General features: G+C 41.3%; 1 protein-coding gene across 1 annotated transcript in view; it reads left to right on the top strand.

The window, feature by feature from the left end:
- GRID1 (glutamate ionotropic receptor delta type subunit 1) overlaps nucleotides 1-17,752 on the top strand; it is a 731,471-nt gene that overhangs the window by 682,182 nt on the left and 31,537 nt on the right. The window lies entirely within an intron of this gene.

The following is a 17,752-nucleotide window of genomic DNA, read 5'->3' as shown; positions in this document are numbered from 1 at the left end:
AAGAGGAAGCCAGGGCCAGAGAGAAGGAGGATGCAGAAAAGCCATCACATGCTTCAGCAGCGGGTTAGACTTCGCTCATTTATTTCGTTGACTTGCTCACAATGACCTGAATTAATCATCACCATCCCATTATACAGATGAGGATCAGAGACATGGGATCACACTCCTAGTTATGCTCTGACGCCTGGGCTTCTGGGCTGTGTTTGGCACTTATCCACAGTGTGCTTGCAGAGCCCTTAAAGGAGAAGGAAGATGGTGGGACGAAGGCAGGTGTCATCTAAGGAAGCTACTGGTGGTGGTGTCCTGTCCAGTGAACCTTACCTGTGGTAGCTACTGTCCCTCAGGTCACCAGTGAATGGTGTGAGAAAGACATGCTCCTGTGGCCAGGACTGCTGTCTCTGAGCAGACGGGCAGTCCCACCTGCCTCTGCATCTCCTCTCTCCCCTTCCGTTCTCACAGAGCAATTAGCTTGGGTTGGCTTCTCCTTGTTGTTTAGCCACACTGAGCAGCAGAAAGCATCTGGGCTCTGAAGCCTGACACGCTTGGGTGTGAATCCCAGCTCCTCGCTCCCCAACTATGTAAATTTGAGCACGCCACTCTTCCTGTCTGGAACCTCTCAGAGTTGAGAGAGGTCCTTTGGGGGTCTCCTTAGAAACTTAAAATACTCAGAAATACACGTTATGGTTGATACCATAACCAAGTGATAATGAAAATAACAGAATACAATATAAATGTGTTATTCCCGTGCTGACAAGATTTATTAAAATCCCTTTGTTTTTTAGTAAATTACAAAGGATGGCACTCTAACCTTGAGCTGCTAGGTCTTCTTTCATCCCTGACAGTGAATCTTTGTGGCTGTAGGTGACCTACCTCATTTGGAGATAATGAATACAAAGTTGACTTAAGGCTTTTTATGAACACAAGGTCTGGGCCAAATGGCTTTTGAGTTTCCGCTCTCTTCTTTCTTTGTCTCTCATAGAGAGCCAGTACTCCCACCCACATAGGATTCTTGTGAAGATTCATTGCAATAGTGCTACAAAAAGTACTTCTAATAAAGGAAAAGATGGCTACTTTTGACTTTATTAAACTTCCGTTCATTGTAAGACAATTTCAAGGAAAAAAAAGGCAAGTCACACACTGGGAGGGGATATTTACAATGCATCATAACCAAGATAGGATTACTATCAAGATTATAGGAGGAACTTTTATAAATCAATAAAAAAAATTCAAACAATTTAACAGAAAAATGGGCAAAAGACTTGCACAAGCCTTTCACAGAAGAGGCAATGCATATGGCCAGGATATCATAGGAAGAGATATTCAAAATCATTAGTGATCTAGGATATGCAAATCAAGACCATAAAGGTATATCATTTTACACCAATTAGACTGGCATAAAATGAGAGGTGGTGGAGAGGATGCGAGTAACAGGTGGTTAATTGCCGGTGGGAGTGTACCCAGTACAACCACTTTGGAAATGAGTACGCTCTTCTCTTATAAAACGGAACATTCATGTACCCTATGACCCAGTGATAGCACTCCTATATATCTACCCAAAGGAAACTCCCGCATGCACTTCAGAAGTGAGAAAGGTCAGGGTAGTATTGCTTATAAAGTCAGAACCCTGGAAACAATCCAAATGAGCTTTAACAAGGTGAAAAAATATGACCCGCAATGAAATGAATGGCCTACAGCTTCATGTAATAGCGCGAATGAATCTTAGCAGAATAACATTGAATCAGAAAAAGCATTAAAGGCAATTTCATATGGGTCAACTAATAGAAAACAACATGCAACTTCATACCCCTTTAAAATGTATGAAACGCATGCACACATCCAAAGAGAGGATGAAATACAAAATTCCCAATAGTGGTTAATACAGAGAGAGGCAGAGCAACAGAGAGGAGAGAAGCGAATGGTTGAATGTAAGTCAAGGTCAGTGTTAGCTTTAGATTCACAGGGTTTACATTTTTTTTTCCATTTCTCATTATAATAAATAACTAATGAGTTAATTTAAAAAAGGGCCATTCCTGGACAAGAGGATGGGTGTCCTGAACCTGGGGTCGTGATGAGTCCCAGTTTGTACACCTACATACTCTTCCAAATAAGTAAGTCCCGACCAAGCCAGGCAGAGTTTGGCTTCCACAAGCGCCAGGCGCTTTTGTCCTTACACGCTTGCATGTGCCTACCTAGTCTTGGTCCTGCTGTACCACAAGAGAACAGACACCACCACCGAGCCCTCTGGGGGGTGATACATTTAGAGATGGGTCATCAGGGAAATAGCTCCTCGTCATCCTACTTACCCCTCGTTTATTGCTGGCACATTAGAAATCATTCACCCTCTGGTCTTAACTCATGATGAAAACAATGTAAAAAAAGAGAAGTGGTGGAAGATGCGAAGAAAGGATTCCTTAGAAATGCTATAGCTTCGTGGTACAGAACCTAATCTTTTTTCAGTACCTCGGATGTGTTACTTTTATGGCACCTTCGTTTTATAAACCCCAAGCCAGCTTTGGGGTCACAAATCTCCCTCTTGCATTTGGATCTCTAAGAAAAAAACCAGCCAGCACTAGACAAATGTTAAGGGTTTTATAACTAGTGTCATAAAAGTGAGTTTATGGTATTGTCAGAAAATGGAGTGTGCTGCATTTTTTACCGGAAGGAGAGTTCAGATTTACTCTCAGATCCTCTTCCTGTGCCTGCCTGCGGGGGTGGGGTGGGGGGGCCTCCTGCACCTAAATGCTTCACCAGTGCAGGCAGCTCTGCAGAAGCGAGGAGGGGGCGCCCCCAAGGGACATTGCCGGAAACTTCTTTAGCAAGGGGAGGATGACCTCACTTCTAATTTCCAGTTACTCTTTGGTGACTCTGGCTCCATTTCTGGAGAGTGCCTGGTAGTGGAGCGATGTCTAATTGCTACTGGAGTCAAGGAGCTTGGTGTAGAGGGTAACCTCAGAGAGCTGCTATTATTTTTTCCTTGGGAGTGCTGCAGCTTTTAATGACTTGAAACCAATTTAGGTGGGAAATTGCTTAGCAAGAGGCAGTTATTTTTCCACAGTATCAGAACCAGGGAAAGGGATTAAGTCATGCCTGCCCCACCTTTGTGACCCAGGCCTTCATGCTAGTGGCCCCTCAGACAAGGAGGGGGCAGCCCTTTCTGGGCCCTGGTGAGGAGAACAGGAAGGAATTCGTAAGGGGGGAGGGAGTTTTATTTATTTATTAAGAGCCCACAGCATACAGTTTTTACAACAGACCTGCCTGGCACCCAGTAAGTCTCAATAAATACTGGGTTGTCCCTGAATGAGTCATCTGTTTGCCATCTGACTGAGCAGAGGCACATAAATCTGAGATGTTGTTGGTGCCATCAGTTGGCGGGTTACCCTCCATGGATTCCTTGATGGGAGGGGTAAGGGAAGTAACTCTGGGGTCCCTTTCAGGCTTGTCTCTTATTAGCCTTCTTTTATGAAAGAAACCCTGCTGGTCCTCACAAAGAGGAAAGAGGCTGCCTTCCTTTTTCTCAGCCACCTGCTCCTGTCAGCCCTGAGGAAAGAGTAGACCAAGTATTGGCAAACTACAGTCCATGGGCTAAATCTGGCCCACTGCCTGTTTTTGTAAATAAAGTTTTATTGGAACACAGACACATCCTTTGATTTCCCCGCTGTCTATGTTGTCTTTCCCACCACTTCAGCAGAGTTCAATAGTTGTACCAGAGACCGTATCTACTCCCAAGCTTAAAATATATATGACATGGCGGTTAGAGAGCAAGTGTGAGGATCCGTGGTCTGCAGCAACGGGTGGGCCAGGGATACTGCTCCTAGGTCTGTATCGTCTAAAAGCACATACACTTATCCAGTTGCTCATTATCTGGCTCTGTATCACCCAAGTGTGCACAAGCACATCAGGTAAGGAGCCCACCTTTAGTTCTACAGCATCTAACAACCCACAGGCACATTCAGAAACACATCGCCTAGGTCTAGGCCACCCAGTTGCACGTAGGCATATCTAGCGTATCATCTTAGCTCTGCACCGTCTCGTAGCTTACAGGCTCTGCCTACCCACTGGCCTTTCCTGTCCTTTTCAGACCTAACTCTGGTGGCCCAGGACTTCTCCCTCACTACACTGCACCTGGCCTGGCCTAGTCTCCCCCTGAAACCTGTTGAGCAGTCTCGGTGTTCCAGGCACTGTGCCAGATTATCTACATATATTACTCTTTTCATCCTAAACAAAACTACTTGATTATCATTATCTATTTTGTGTAGAAATGGGACCTGAGCCTCAGAGAAATGAAGTAGCTTGCTCAAGGTCACACGGACCTGAGTCAGCCATGGCATAGTCCAAGCCAAGCCTCATTCCCACCTTGCCTCTTCCCATGGGAATAACATTCCCATTTCTATACCTCATTGTGCCTCTGCCCCTTGCATACCCTTTACTTGCGCTTTTATTTCCCTTCCTCTTTTACACCAAAGTAATGAGACACATACCTGACACCCATTTTTAAAAGCCTTACCTGTCCTTGCATGCCCTAGCAAAGGTTTCTTAAGTCTCTGATTTTATTTTTTTGACTTCCAAACTACTGAAAATATCAATTAAAGAAATTTCGAGATGCAGAATTGGGCTCACAAGTGGTTCAGATTTATATGATAATAACTTTGTCATATGAAATCAGACTTTAGTGTTGTTGGTGGAATTTTTTTTTTTTTTTGATCAACACTATCAAGTCATATCCAGTGTAACCCAATTTCGGTGCAGTATCAGGGCTGACCCGGCCTGCCAATTTATTAAGCCTTTCCATAAATCAGATCTAATATTTAATAACATTGTCAAATAGAATACAGTGTTAATAGTTCAAATGTCAATCTTCACAGCTCATTGAGCTCTTTGAATAAATAGACAAGTAGCTTGTTTCAGACCCTGTGCCTAGAGATAGTATTTTTTAGAGGGAAGTAGCTTTTGAGTTCAGCAGTCCTAACAGAAGGTGGTTTTTTCCACTCAGTAAATATTGCCGAGGTCATAAAGTGTGAACGCAAATGCAGGAAGAAAACAGGCCCACAAATCTTATTTATTTCCACACTGATCTAATGCTTGCCCTGGACCAGATTGGGTATCACCCATCAGCCCCTGCATTTTGTCCCTTCCCCTTGCTCTCTGCTCTATGGCAAGGGCTGCTCCCACGCTCCCACTGCATACTCTCTCTGCTGAATGTCAGGGACTGTACCCTGTGGCAGAAAAAGATAGGGTCAGGAACCATACCCTGAGACAGGAAGGTCCTTCTCAGGGTCCTCAGAAGGACTGTAGCCTTCCATGGGAGGACAAGGAACTTTGGTGCCCCACAGTGCTCTTCATTTGGAAGGAGCATGGTGAGGAAAGCATCCTGGTTTCATGGCCTGCTGGGAGTTCCTACTGAGTAGGGGGAAGAAGCTTCTATGGAATGGTACTACTTTGTATTTTGGGGGATGCTGGATGCAATGATCAGGAAGATTTGGCCAAGTTGATCAAAGGGACTCTTGTTGTGGGTCTGGCCCCCTGGAAAAGGGACTGGTACAAACTAGACAGCCCTGTGTGGAGGAAAGGAAAAACAGGCTCTTGGCAGCAGCCACAGGCCTAATAGGCTGGCCTTCCAAGACACATATTTTGTTCTTTCTCTGCTTCCGAGTCAGTGCAGACCAAGGATTCCATATGCCTCCTTCCTCCTAAAATACTCACATTGGATAACTATTCATCTGAATATCTTTCATATTTGCTCAAAAGCACTGTATCTATTTTTCAAGTTGGATAGTCTCTTCTCTTTATTTGTTCATTTATTCACTTACTCATCCATTCAAGAAGTGTAGTCTGAATAGCTTCTGCCTAGGAGTTTGGAGATGTGAATTTAAGTTCTACTTTTAGCTTAATTTAATCTGTGGTTGTCTTTGGTCAAGTGAATTCACCTCTTGAGCTATCTGTGAGACTGGGAAGGGCCTGCCCAGATTAGTTGTGAGCTTACCAATGCATTAAGCAGAAAGTGTCCAGTAAAGTAGCATAAGGTTGACTTTTGGTAGACGTCAGCAAACTGCCTGGGCACCTACTATTTGTTAGGAAAAGAAAATAACAAAAATATAAAGACAAATAGCGCATAGTCCTTTTATGAAGTATAACTGACATACAAGGAAATCCACATGTATTGTTTGTTTCATGGGTTTAGACAATGTATACAATGTGTAATCAACACCCAAAACAAGTTATAGAAGCGCTTCATTATTTTGGAAAGTGTTCTCATGTCACTTTCTGGATGCTTCTCCCTACCCCCAGAAGCAACCACTTACAACTTTCTAGTAACACAGATTAGGTTGCCCTGTTCTTATAATTCTTATAAATGGAATAATATAAAATGTGTGTATTTGTGTTAGTTTCTTTCATGCAGTGAAACACCGATGAGTTTAAGTTGTGGGTATCACTACTTCTTTTTCTTTCTTCCTTTTGAGTAGCATTCCATTGTCTGCATAAACCTCAATGTGTTTATCCGTTCTCTAGTTGACATACATTCAGTTGTTGCCAATTTGGGGCTAATAAGAATAAGGCCGTATGATCATTTTTATACAGATCTTTTGCAGAGGTATGTTTCCACTTTTCTTTACCAAATACAGAAGAGTGGAATTCCTGGGTCATGGGGTAGATGTGTGTTCACCTATCTAAGGAATTGCCTAAGCCCCTTCCACCTCTATTTTGCACTCCCGCTAGTAATACCTGACTTATATACTTGGAAGCTCCAGTTGCTGGACATCCTAACCAATATTTGGTGTTGTAGTCTTTTAGACTGTGGACAATTTAGTGGATGTGAAGGATGGTTCTAGATAGTTTTGCCACAGACATCTTGCTGCAAGCATTTTCATTGCAAACATTTTCGCCACATAACTAATTGACCGTCAGGCAATTGTGCCATAAAAGATAAAATAACTGGTTGACAGTCTGGTTTCATTTCTCCATTGAAAAATTTTCCTTTTTTATGTTATATAAATCTAAGCTAGGCCTCATAATGGTCATACAGTAACATGTAGTGATGGTGGTCTTAAAATAGTGGATGATGACAAATCCGTATGTTGACTGGATAGAAAATACAGTGATAAAACTTACTGGAAGTGTGAAATAAGGGAGTGTAAAGCCAGATTGCGCTCTAGACTACACTAGAAAATGATGACAGATCAGTTACAATGATCACAAAGCTCAGTTACAAATGCATTACGGCATTAGCATTTCTTCCACATTTTCCATAGAACGTCGGAACATCTGTCAGTGGACACGTGACACTCTGCCAAGAAGGAACAACAGTGTGGAAGGCTCTCAACATGCAATACAAAGCTCAGTGACCAATATGCATCCTAGTATTTGGAAAACCGATATCTGTCTTTATGAGGGAAGAAATTAATTTTATTAATTTTTTCATGTTTCATTATGTCCTTTTTAATGTCCCTCTTTTCTTTTTCATTATTTCATCTTTTACACCAAAATTGCCTTATGGACAATTAGTTATACAGCAGAAATGCTTTTAGCAAAGAGGTCTGTGGCAAAGACGCTTATGGCAAAAATGTGGACATGGTGAAGGATATCCCTTTTTTTAATTAGTGTTCTTTTGGTGGCTAATGATGGCTAGCACTCTTTCATGTGCTTATTGGCCATCCACATAGCCTCTCTCTCTCTCTTTTTTTTTAATTTAAATTCAATTAGCCAACATATAGTACATCATTAGTTTCACATAGCCTCTTTCGAGAAGTGTGCGCTCAAGTCTTTTGTTAATTTTTACTGGGCACTGCAGCTTTTTGTTATAGATTTAGATGAGTTTTCAATTTATTCTGGGTATAAGTCCTTGATCAAATATAAGTACTGCAGTTATAATTTCCAGTCTGTAACTTGCCCATTCACTTTCTTAATGGTGTTTTTTAAAGAGTAGAATTTTTAAATTTTGATAAAACCCCATATATCAGGGTTGTTTTTTCTTTTATGGTTTTAATGCTTTTCGTGTCCTAAGAAAGTTTCCCACCTTAATGTTGCACATTTTCTTCTAGAAGATTTTTTACATTTATGTCATCTATTTAGGTTTACATTTACATTGCATATCAAATTAGCTTTTGTATATGGAATAAATAAGTGGTCCAGGTTCTCTTTCTCCCCCCATACATATATTCAATTGATCTAGCACCATTTATTAAAAATTTTTTTTTAATTTTAAAAAAGTGTTTACTTAACAAAGAGAATGGATGTGTTGATTAAAAATTAACTGGCCAAGTATTTGTTGGTCTATTTCTGGATTCTTTATTCTGTTCCATTGATTTATATATCTGTTCTTATGCCAGTATAAAAGTGTCTTATCACTATAGCTTTATAATAATTCTAATAATTCCTTAAATCAGGTAGTATAAATCCTCCGACTTTATTTTTCTCTTATAAGAGTATTTGAGCATTTCTAGATCATTTCCATTTAAATTTTACAATCATCTTGTGAAATTTCTTCAAAATGCTTGCGATTTCAATACCTATTACACTGAATCTATAGATCATTTGGGGGAAAATTGGTATCTTCCCAATACTGAGTCTTCTAATCCACAAATACAGTTTTTCCTTTCAAAACACCAAATTTTGACTTTATTGATTTTTCTCTGTTATATTATATTGATTTCAGATTTTTTTGTTAAATTTTTTTCTCCTGTTCACTTTGCTTTTAATTTGCTCTTACTTCTTCTTGCTTCTAAATGTTGAAACTTAGACCATTGGATTTTACTCTTTCCGGACATTAGCATTTAAAGCTATAAATTTGCTTCTATGCACTATGTTAGCTGAATCCCATGGATTTTTATGTGTTGTATTTTCATTATCATTAAGCTCAAAATATAAAGTGTCACACTTAGTCTTTTTCTTTATAGTGTCCCTGTTGAGTTCTGGAGGACAGCAAATGACTGTGATTTAATGTGGGAAGAGGCTATGGGGAGAGAGAGCGGGGAGTTATTCTGTTTAGTGAGGTTGAAGAAAGCTTCCATGACATGATTTCTGTCATAAATGCACATTTACAATCCAAACACCTCAATTCCTTTTCAGTTTTGAGGATACAAGGGTGAGAATGTGTGAGAAAACTGGCAAGCAGGAAATCAAATACACAGAAAAAGGGAAACCAGTGAGGCAAAAAAAGACAGTTGAATGCCAGGCGAACAAAACCCATTTTTCTTTCTATGGAATGTATAGTTTCCTTGTAGGAGAATGAAGACAGTGGTGTTTTCCCTGCTGAACAGTTGCTGTCTACAGAAGCCCTCCCTGGGATCTCGGGCTTAATTCTAAGTGTCTTGACTATGTAGTATACCTGAAACTTCTTCATTTGCATGCTTTGATTCTGTGGCCCAACCCAACTCCAAGTGCTCTAAGGTTAAATGTTCCCAATTCATGCCAATGTTTAAAGTAATAAGAGCTTTTAAGAGGAAATCTTAGGTTGTACATTTATAATTTAAATATAATATATCACCATTAAGAAAAGATTAAAATATTCCTAAAAATAAGTAGAGAAGAATCAGCCAAACTTCTTTTTTTTTCATCACCTAAATAAGGTTCCAGGGACTCTTGTGTGTACTTCTGTCTAGTCTTTTTTGAATCTCAATAAAGATTTTATAGAATTATGATGTTCTAGAAAATATATTTTATCCTGTGTTTTTCTAATACTATTATAAAACTTCATAAATATTATTTTAGTGGCTAAATAATATTTCATCAAATAGATGTAAAATAATTTACTTAAACATTTTCTTCTTGATTGTCATTTGGACCATTTCTAAGTTTTCACAAATATAAATAACAGTATAATGAACATCTTCAGGTGTAATGGTTTTTTAGTTACTACATTTATTCCTTCAGATCGAAGTCTCAAAAGTAGAATTACACTGTCAGAAAAGGATATACATATTTAAAACACTTGACAAAATGTTGCTAAGTGTTGCCGAAAATAGAACTTTGAATAAATTACATTCTTATCTTTGGGATCAGAAGAATACTCAGGTTTCAGAAAAATTTTTTTCTCATCAAATCCTTGTGGATTTATCTTTAGTAGGAAAGATCTTTTTATAAATTGGTATTTCTCCCTATTTTTCTCATGTCCTCTATTGTGATTTTTTCCCTTCCTTTCTTTTTCTTTTTATATAGGTACATATATATTTTTGCTTTATTTTGCTTTATTATTCTGGGAACCGGGGTAAAGAAGAAATCACTTTCTTTTCAACTCATTTTTTCCCCCTTGAACCACATTAGATATTGCTATCAATGATCCATGGGTTTTGGTGGGTTTGAGAAAATTAAGATCATGATTAGATGTTTACCTTTATTTAATACTCAGAATTGATACACATACAGACCCCTTCCTCAAATGTGTATTTCTGCAACAATTTACTGTTTTAAATATTTGGTCTCTTATTCATTCATTCATTCATTCATTCATTCACTTGTTTATGAGTACTGAGCTCAGTTAATATCTAAAAGTGGGCTTGATACTTTCCTCCTAAAATTGAGTTGAGTTGATGTAAGGCCAAAATGAAGACAAAGGCTGATTTTGGACAGTATGTTCTTTCAAACATAAAAGATGTTTGTTTCCTTTCTTACTTTATCCGTGGCTTTCCTTCTTTCCACTGGGGCTTGGGGCCAATGTTTGGATAACCAGGAGATTAATATAACCTGATGGCTACCATTAAAGAGACCTGGGATGGCTCAGGTGTGGTGATAAGTTTCTGCTATGCTTTAGCTCAGTTATGCTTTAACACAACCTGTTTATTAATGAGAAAACCGAAGTTCAAGGAGGACAAAGGACTTCCTGCAAATCAATCTTGAAGTCAGCTTGGGACCCAGGGTTTGAGCTCAGTATTTTTCTCACTCTAGCACCTGGGTCATTATTTGTGACACATTGCAGAAATGGAGGGAGAGGCACGATCAGAGTAAAATTTCGGCTCCTGACTTCCTTCCACTCATCTGGAAGCCAGAGTGCTTCCTTTCCCTCTCTCCTCCTTTATACATCCCCATGCTACCTGCTGCTTAGAGCATCATTTCCTTTCTTGGTTGGCCAGGCTGGTTCTTAGTTATTCCTCCAGCCTTACTAGAAGTATTCACTCTTCCGGAGGCCCCCGCTCCCCACCTCATCTCCAGCTCCTTCTCCCCCCAACCCCAGCAGGGCGAGAGGCTCCCTTATCCCACTGTGTATCCTAGAGGTCACCTTCATCAGATGCCACCCCATCCTTAATGCCCTACTTTGATACATCCCCCACTACACTCAGAGGCTCCTTAGGGTCAGGCCTGTGTCTGAATCTTTTGTCTGTCCTCAGGGCCTAGAGCAGAGGTAGGCATAGCCACAAAGCACATGGGCATCCATGTGCATCTATCCTTTTAAAAATCAGACAAAATAAATGCTCAATGAGTAACAAATGAGAGCATGCAGAAATGTAGGCATGTGCATCTTTCTTCAGCACAGATGAGCAGGATTGCTGGTACCCAGTTACAGAGAGGGCAAGAAGGGGTGGGGAGGGGCAGGGAAGGTAGGGGGGAGCTTAGTCCATCTCCTGGAGTAGGTTCCCATACAATTGAGTACGTTGGCCCCTTCATAATGCCCTGCTGCTTAATTCTGTTTGATGATGATTGGTTTGGGATAATACAGTCCAAAGATCAAGGAAAGCCCCCACTGTGCCTCTCTTATTAAATTACTCTGCTCTGGGTTTTGAGCATTGCCAAGCAAATCTCGTTATGAATTCTTCAATTACTTTCTTTTGTGATTTTAATAATTTGGTAGGGTAAGCTCTGGAATCAAACCAATATCTGTGCCATCATGCTAACTTCGATTATTTTCAAACTCCTCATTAGAGGGATGGGAGGATGTTCACTCCCCTTAAATCTGATTTTATTTTTCAAATTTGCTCTGCCCCATAATTTGCTTTGTACCCAGGTCTGATACGCTTCACCTTAGTGCTGGCTGTAAATGTGGGCTGATTCCATTCTGTTTGTTCCACTGAGCATTATTGCTTTGGGTTTTATGACTTAAGTTTTTACATTTTGAATTGAATTGTTTTGTTATTTGATTACATTAAAATCAAGAAGCGATTGCTGATGAAAACAATTTTGATTTATTGCATCAGCCAGATTGTTGGCAATTTTTGTTTAGCTTATTTTTATTTCCATTTTGTTGGTATAATGTTGTTTGTACAGAAACAAAAAGGGAGGAAGAAAAATAACATTCATAAAGAAATTATTCCGTGTGGCANCAATTTTTGTTTAGCTTATTTTTATTTCCATTTTGTTGGTATAATGTTGTTTGTACAGAAACAAAAAGGGAGGAAGAAAAATAACATTCATAAAGAAATTATTCCATGTGGCATTGTGCTTCTGTACTTTATCTTCAGCATTGATGGCATTTTGTGAGGGATACAAAAATACAAAAAGGTTGAACAATTTGTCCGAAGATTATCGGACTCTTTCTCTGCCATCCATGTGTTCATTATTATTACTACTACTATTACCATCACNCCATAATTTGCTTTGTACCCAGGTCTGATACGCTTCACCTTAGTGCTGGCTGTAAATGTGGGCTGATTCCATTCTGTTTGTTCCACTGAGCATTATTGCTTTGGGTTTTATGACTTAAGTTTTTACATTTTGAATTGAATTGTTTTGTTATTTGATTACATTAAAATCAAGAAGCGATTGCTGATGAAAACAATTTTGATTTATTGCATCAGCCAGATTGTTGGCAATTTTTGTTTAGCTTATTTTTATTTCCATTTTGTTGGTATAATGTTGTTTGTACAGAAACAAAAAGGGAGGAAGAAAAATAACATTCATAAAGAAATTATTCCGTGTGGCATTGTGCTTCTGTACTTTATCTTCAGCATTGATGGCATTTTGTGAGGGATACAAAAATACAAAAAGGTTGAAAAATTTGTCCGAAGATTATCAGACTCTTTCTCTGCCATCCATGTGTTCATTATTATTACTACTACTGTTACCATCACCATCATCATCATCATCATCAATAATATAAAACCTATTGGGTAGAAGTACTGGTTTCCCCTGGGATGCGTAGCTCTAATAAGAATCTCTTTACCTTCCAACGTAGAGATAATAAGATTGGCTTTGAACCTGACATTTTGAAACTTTAGTATGTGTTTGTGTATGTGTGTGAGACACACACACGCACACACACACAGACAGAGACAGAGAGAGAGCAATGAGGGGTCGATGAACTTAAATCAGAAACAGTAATAAGAACAGTAAAAACTCTGAAGATCGTGCCTCCCAAGGATCAGATAAAGGAACCAACCAGAAATGGTATGGAGCCTGGTGAAGAGAACTCTGAGCAGTGAAATTTGGCATCTCTAGTATTCCAGAACCTTCGTCTGGAAGAGGTCTCGGACCCATTCTGTACAGCCCAGATCTCAGACTGCAGCTTAGTTACACGGGAAGTGATGAGAAGCAATCTCTGCCCTTTCTAGTAAGGGTTCGGCATCCCTGGGCTATGTGATGGGCTCCTATTAGGCAGTGCCCCTGCCAGACCCCTCCGGTGGCAAATCTTTCTGATTCTTTGACTTTACAAAGCCGTACATCCTGCCAGGTAGAGCTCAGAGTTTGTTCTGTGAAGGATGGGAGTCCATTTCAATCTCTTTGGTCAGAATGTGACCTCTTTTGTAGCTCCTCAAAGTGCTTTCAGGTTATTGTGTGAGCTTTTTCTCTCAAGGCTGACATTTCAGCTAAGGCCATAAAGGAATCCCTCAGCTGCAAATGGGGTTGGGGAACGAGACTCTTCAACATAAAACCCACAGATGGCCTCCCAACACTTTAAGGGGTTGTCTTTAATATTAATTATGATCACACACAATTTTACTGCTTCTCTCTCCTTCAGGCACAGTCCGAGTTGCCAGTTCCCAACACCTTTTATGGCTAAAGAAACAGTGAGGGGAAGTGGCTGCAGATGGCAAAGCCACCCTGGCCTGGGGGGGGGGGGGTAGATTCATGGGTCTCGTTTGAACTTTGTCTCAATGAAGTCAAATGCTCAGTTAAAGCAGCATAAGTGTGGTGAGTAGAGTGAGGGATTTAAGTTAAGAAGAACTGGGTTTGGAAGTTAACCAACTCCCGAACAAAGTTAATCTCCTCTGACAAACAGGAATGATAATCCTGGGTCTTCTCGCAGTTACTGTAAAGTTTAGAGGAGATGTGAAGGGATGGGTGCAATGTCTGATAGAGTGTACTTTAACAGCGTAGTTCTCAAAGTGTGGTCGTTGGACCAGCAATATCAGCTTCGTTCAGAACATGTTAGAAGTGAAATTCTTGAGCCCTGCTTTAGACCTAATAAATCAGACACTGAGGGAGGGGAGCAGGTAGGGATTAGTAATCTGTATTTGAACATACCCTCCAGGGGATTCTTATGCCCTCTTAAGTTTGAGAACACGCGTTTGAACAAGTGGTATTTATTGTTATGATCGTTTATTTTTTTTAAGATTTTATTTATTTATTTGACAGAGAGAGAGATAGCCAGGGAGAGAGGGAACACAAGCAGGGGGAGTGGGAGAGGAAGAAACAGCCTCCCAGCAGAGGAGCCTGATGTGGGGCTCGATCCCTTAACACCGGGATCAGGCCCTGAGCCAAAGGCAGACGCTTAACGACTGAGCCACTCAGGCGCCCCTATGATCGTTGTTTTATTAGAATTAATATTTGATTTATTCCTGAATCTTAGAAAGTGACTCTTAGTCAGAGGTCCAGGGCCCCTTTAATGCTGTCCATGAAGGTCAGCCTCTGGAGGAGCGAATCGGATGGAGGGGGGCAAACCTGGTGTGGGTGCAGGACATATCCAGCCTGGCTTGCTTTGATTCAAGGTCCCAGGCTTCCCAGATCCTAGCATTCATGCCTTCAGTTCTTCACTGATCACTTTATGCATATTTATTCAGCACCAGCTGTCTACCAGACATCATGCTAGGGCAGTGAACAGGACATGTGTGGCCGTGGGACTTACATTCCTTCGTGTGTGTGTGTGTGTGTGCGTGCGTGCACGTGCGCGCATGTGCCTACATGCATGTGCACAAAGGGAGTATCTGCACAAGCCCTGGGCTTCTTCATAGGATGCTTGACCTCATGCTTGTCCTCTGCGCTGCCTGAATTCATGTATTCTTGAGTCGGTTCCCAACTTTAGGATGACATTTTTCATTCTGTATCCTTTTCTCTTTGTAATCTATTTTGTATCTAAGCAAACCAATTTACTCTTTCTTTTAGATCATTCTTAATCTTTCCCATGGAAAAACTCAGATTAGATTGTTGTTTATCATGGTCCTTGGATAATTTAAAGTTTTGACAAATCATTGAAAATCAATGAAAATCAATGTGTCCCTTTGCCCTGCTGGGAAGGTTGTTTATGAAGCCCCTGGTTTTGCTGATTGTGTGCAGTTTTAGACTTTGAGGAAGGAGCCATTGATTCTTCTAAGTTAGGACTTTTCTTTTTCCTTCCTACCGAACCAGCTCCCTTGGAGATGTGAGAAACCTTCTCCCGCTAGAACAATACTTGAGTCACTAAATAAGACTGTTTCTCCCTGAGTGTTAGAAGCCCAAAATGGGAATGTAGCCATAAAGCTTCCATAGGGTCAGGTGCTGGAGGCAGACATCATTAACAAAAGCTTGACCAGAATCTGGCAGCAGAAGAGAAAAAAATCAGTATGATGACAGAGACAGCTGCTCAGGCAGCTCTGTGTGGCTCTTCGGGCTACTGAGGTTGAACTTTTGATGTGGGAGAGGGGAAGGCCATCTGCAGTCAAGGAGACCTGGGGAGACATTCAATCTCCGCAGTAGCTGATTCTGTGGTCTTGGGCACAGTCCTTTTAGAGCCTCAGTCCTCTTGGGAAATGGACAGTTTGTGCGGTGGACGTTTATCCTGAAGTTTCTAGTAAGAGAATGGATGTGAAAGCCCCAAGTAGAGTACTTTGCAGGAAGAAGGTGTAAAGTGTAACTTACCTTTAGTGTTTGTTTTCAGTAGTCTTGCTCTCTCAACTCTATGGCTTCCACTCCTCTGTTTAGTGCCCCAACCTGAGACCCTGAGCCATAATACTCTTCCCTTTCTAAACCTGTTCTCAAGAGAAGATCAGAAATTAATTGACACAGAGGTCTGTATCACAGGATTTCTCAGCTTTAGTGCCCATCAGCACCGCCTGGAGAGATTATTAGACAGTTGGGCTCTACTACCAGAGTCTCTTAATTCAGTGGGTCTGGTATGGATCCTGAGAATTTATATTTCTTATTAAGTTCTCTTATTAAGTTCTGCAGCTGATGCTGCAGGTTCAGGGAACACACTTTGAGAACCACTAGTCCATGTCATAGACTTTGAGGATGTTAAAGCTGGAGAAGACCTTAAGGATGATCTCAGCTTGTCTTCCATTTTTACAAATCAGTAGTGAGTGGGTAACTGGGCCAAGACTGTGACCCAGGCTGATAGTCCTTCTAACTTACCAGGCAGATGACTGAGGACAATGTCAAGTGTTATCTTCCCCAAGGCATTTGCATTTTAATGAGGGTCCAAACTCTAAGCTATAAGGATGATGCTGGTGACGATTATCATGACCATGAGGATAGTGTCTTACTCTTTGAGTTCCTTCCATGCATCAGACAGCTTCCATGCTGTCTGTTCCTGTGATGAGCCTGTGAGGTGGGCTTGCTATTTCTGCCTTCGAGATGAGGTCACGCTGACTTAGTTTCAGATGGCTGGCCAAGGATGCTAGAGGAAGGCTTGGTCTGCCTGTGTCCGGACCCTTGCTTCACCGACATACCACGCCTTGCTCCGTGTGAAATGAAGTTGGAGAGTCTATAAAGGAAGTTAAGGAATCAAACAGAAGATAATATAAGAGTAAGGACATTGGTGGCCTGAGGAATCACGTGCCATTCATTCTCTGTACCCCTTGCTGTGCTCCTCACAATTGACTGTGTTACTCTAGGATACAGGAATACCAGGGTGGGACAGGCAATCACGGCAGACATCTTGCAGGCCTAATGCCTGGCCATCAGGAGCCATTTTATGCCGCTGTAGCCTCAGGACGTTTCCCTTTTCCCTGTCCTCTTGTTCAGGTAATGGGCAGCGTCACTGGGACCACCATGACAAACCTACAGCATTGCCCTCATACCTGTGTTCATGTCCACACACACACACACACACACACACACACACACAGGACATCACTGTACCACATGAACTTGTCGCCTCTTTCATTGTGTTTTCTCATCGTCCTGCTCCATCCCTCCATGCTAGCCTGAAGCCAGGAGCCAAATTGACTGTGTGCCCCAGGGACACTTGAGAAGCACAGCTGTAATGCTAATTGTGGGAATGTTCGGTTGCTATCGCCCGTCCCATGGAGCCTCTGGTTTCCTGCTTTTGCTGGTCCGGGGGCTGCTCCTGCAGATGGTCATTGTCTCTCATCCCTTGGGTGACATGTTTCCTTACGGTCAGTCTCCTGAGGTTGGCTTGTGAATGCCTCTGAGAGTCCTACTGACTCTCTGCCCTACATCTGCACGTCATTTTGGACAACCTAGCCATTGTTCTGACCAGGAGAGGCAGGCTCCTTACCGTCTGACAGTCTGCTTATCTTAAACCCTTGGTGGCTCTCCAGGCACTTGGTACCCGAGTTCACTTCTCTGTTCCTTCCCTGCTGCCTGTGGTACTCACACACACACATTCTCATGTGTGCACACTCACTCACACGCGTACACCACAAGCTCCCACAGAGCATGTTGTTGACTT

Source organism: Ailuropoda melanoleuca, chromosome 6 (genome assembly GCF_002007445.2).
Source record: "Ailuropoda melanoleuca isolate Jingjing chromosome 6, ASM200744v2, whole genome shotgun sequence".
Classification (NCBI taxonomy): Eukaryota; Metazoa; Chordata; class Mammalia; order Carnivora; family Ursidae; genus Ailuropoda; species Ailuropoda melanoleuca.
The sequence above is the reverse complement of the archived record's forward strand: the minus strand, read 5'-3'. Positions and strand labels throughout refer to the sequence as shown.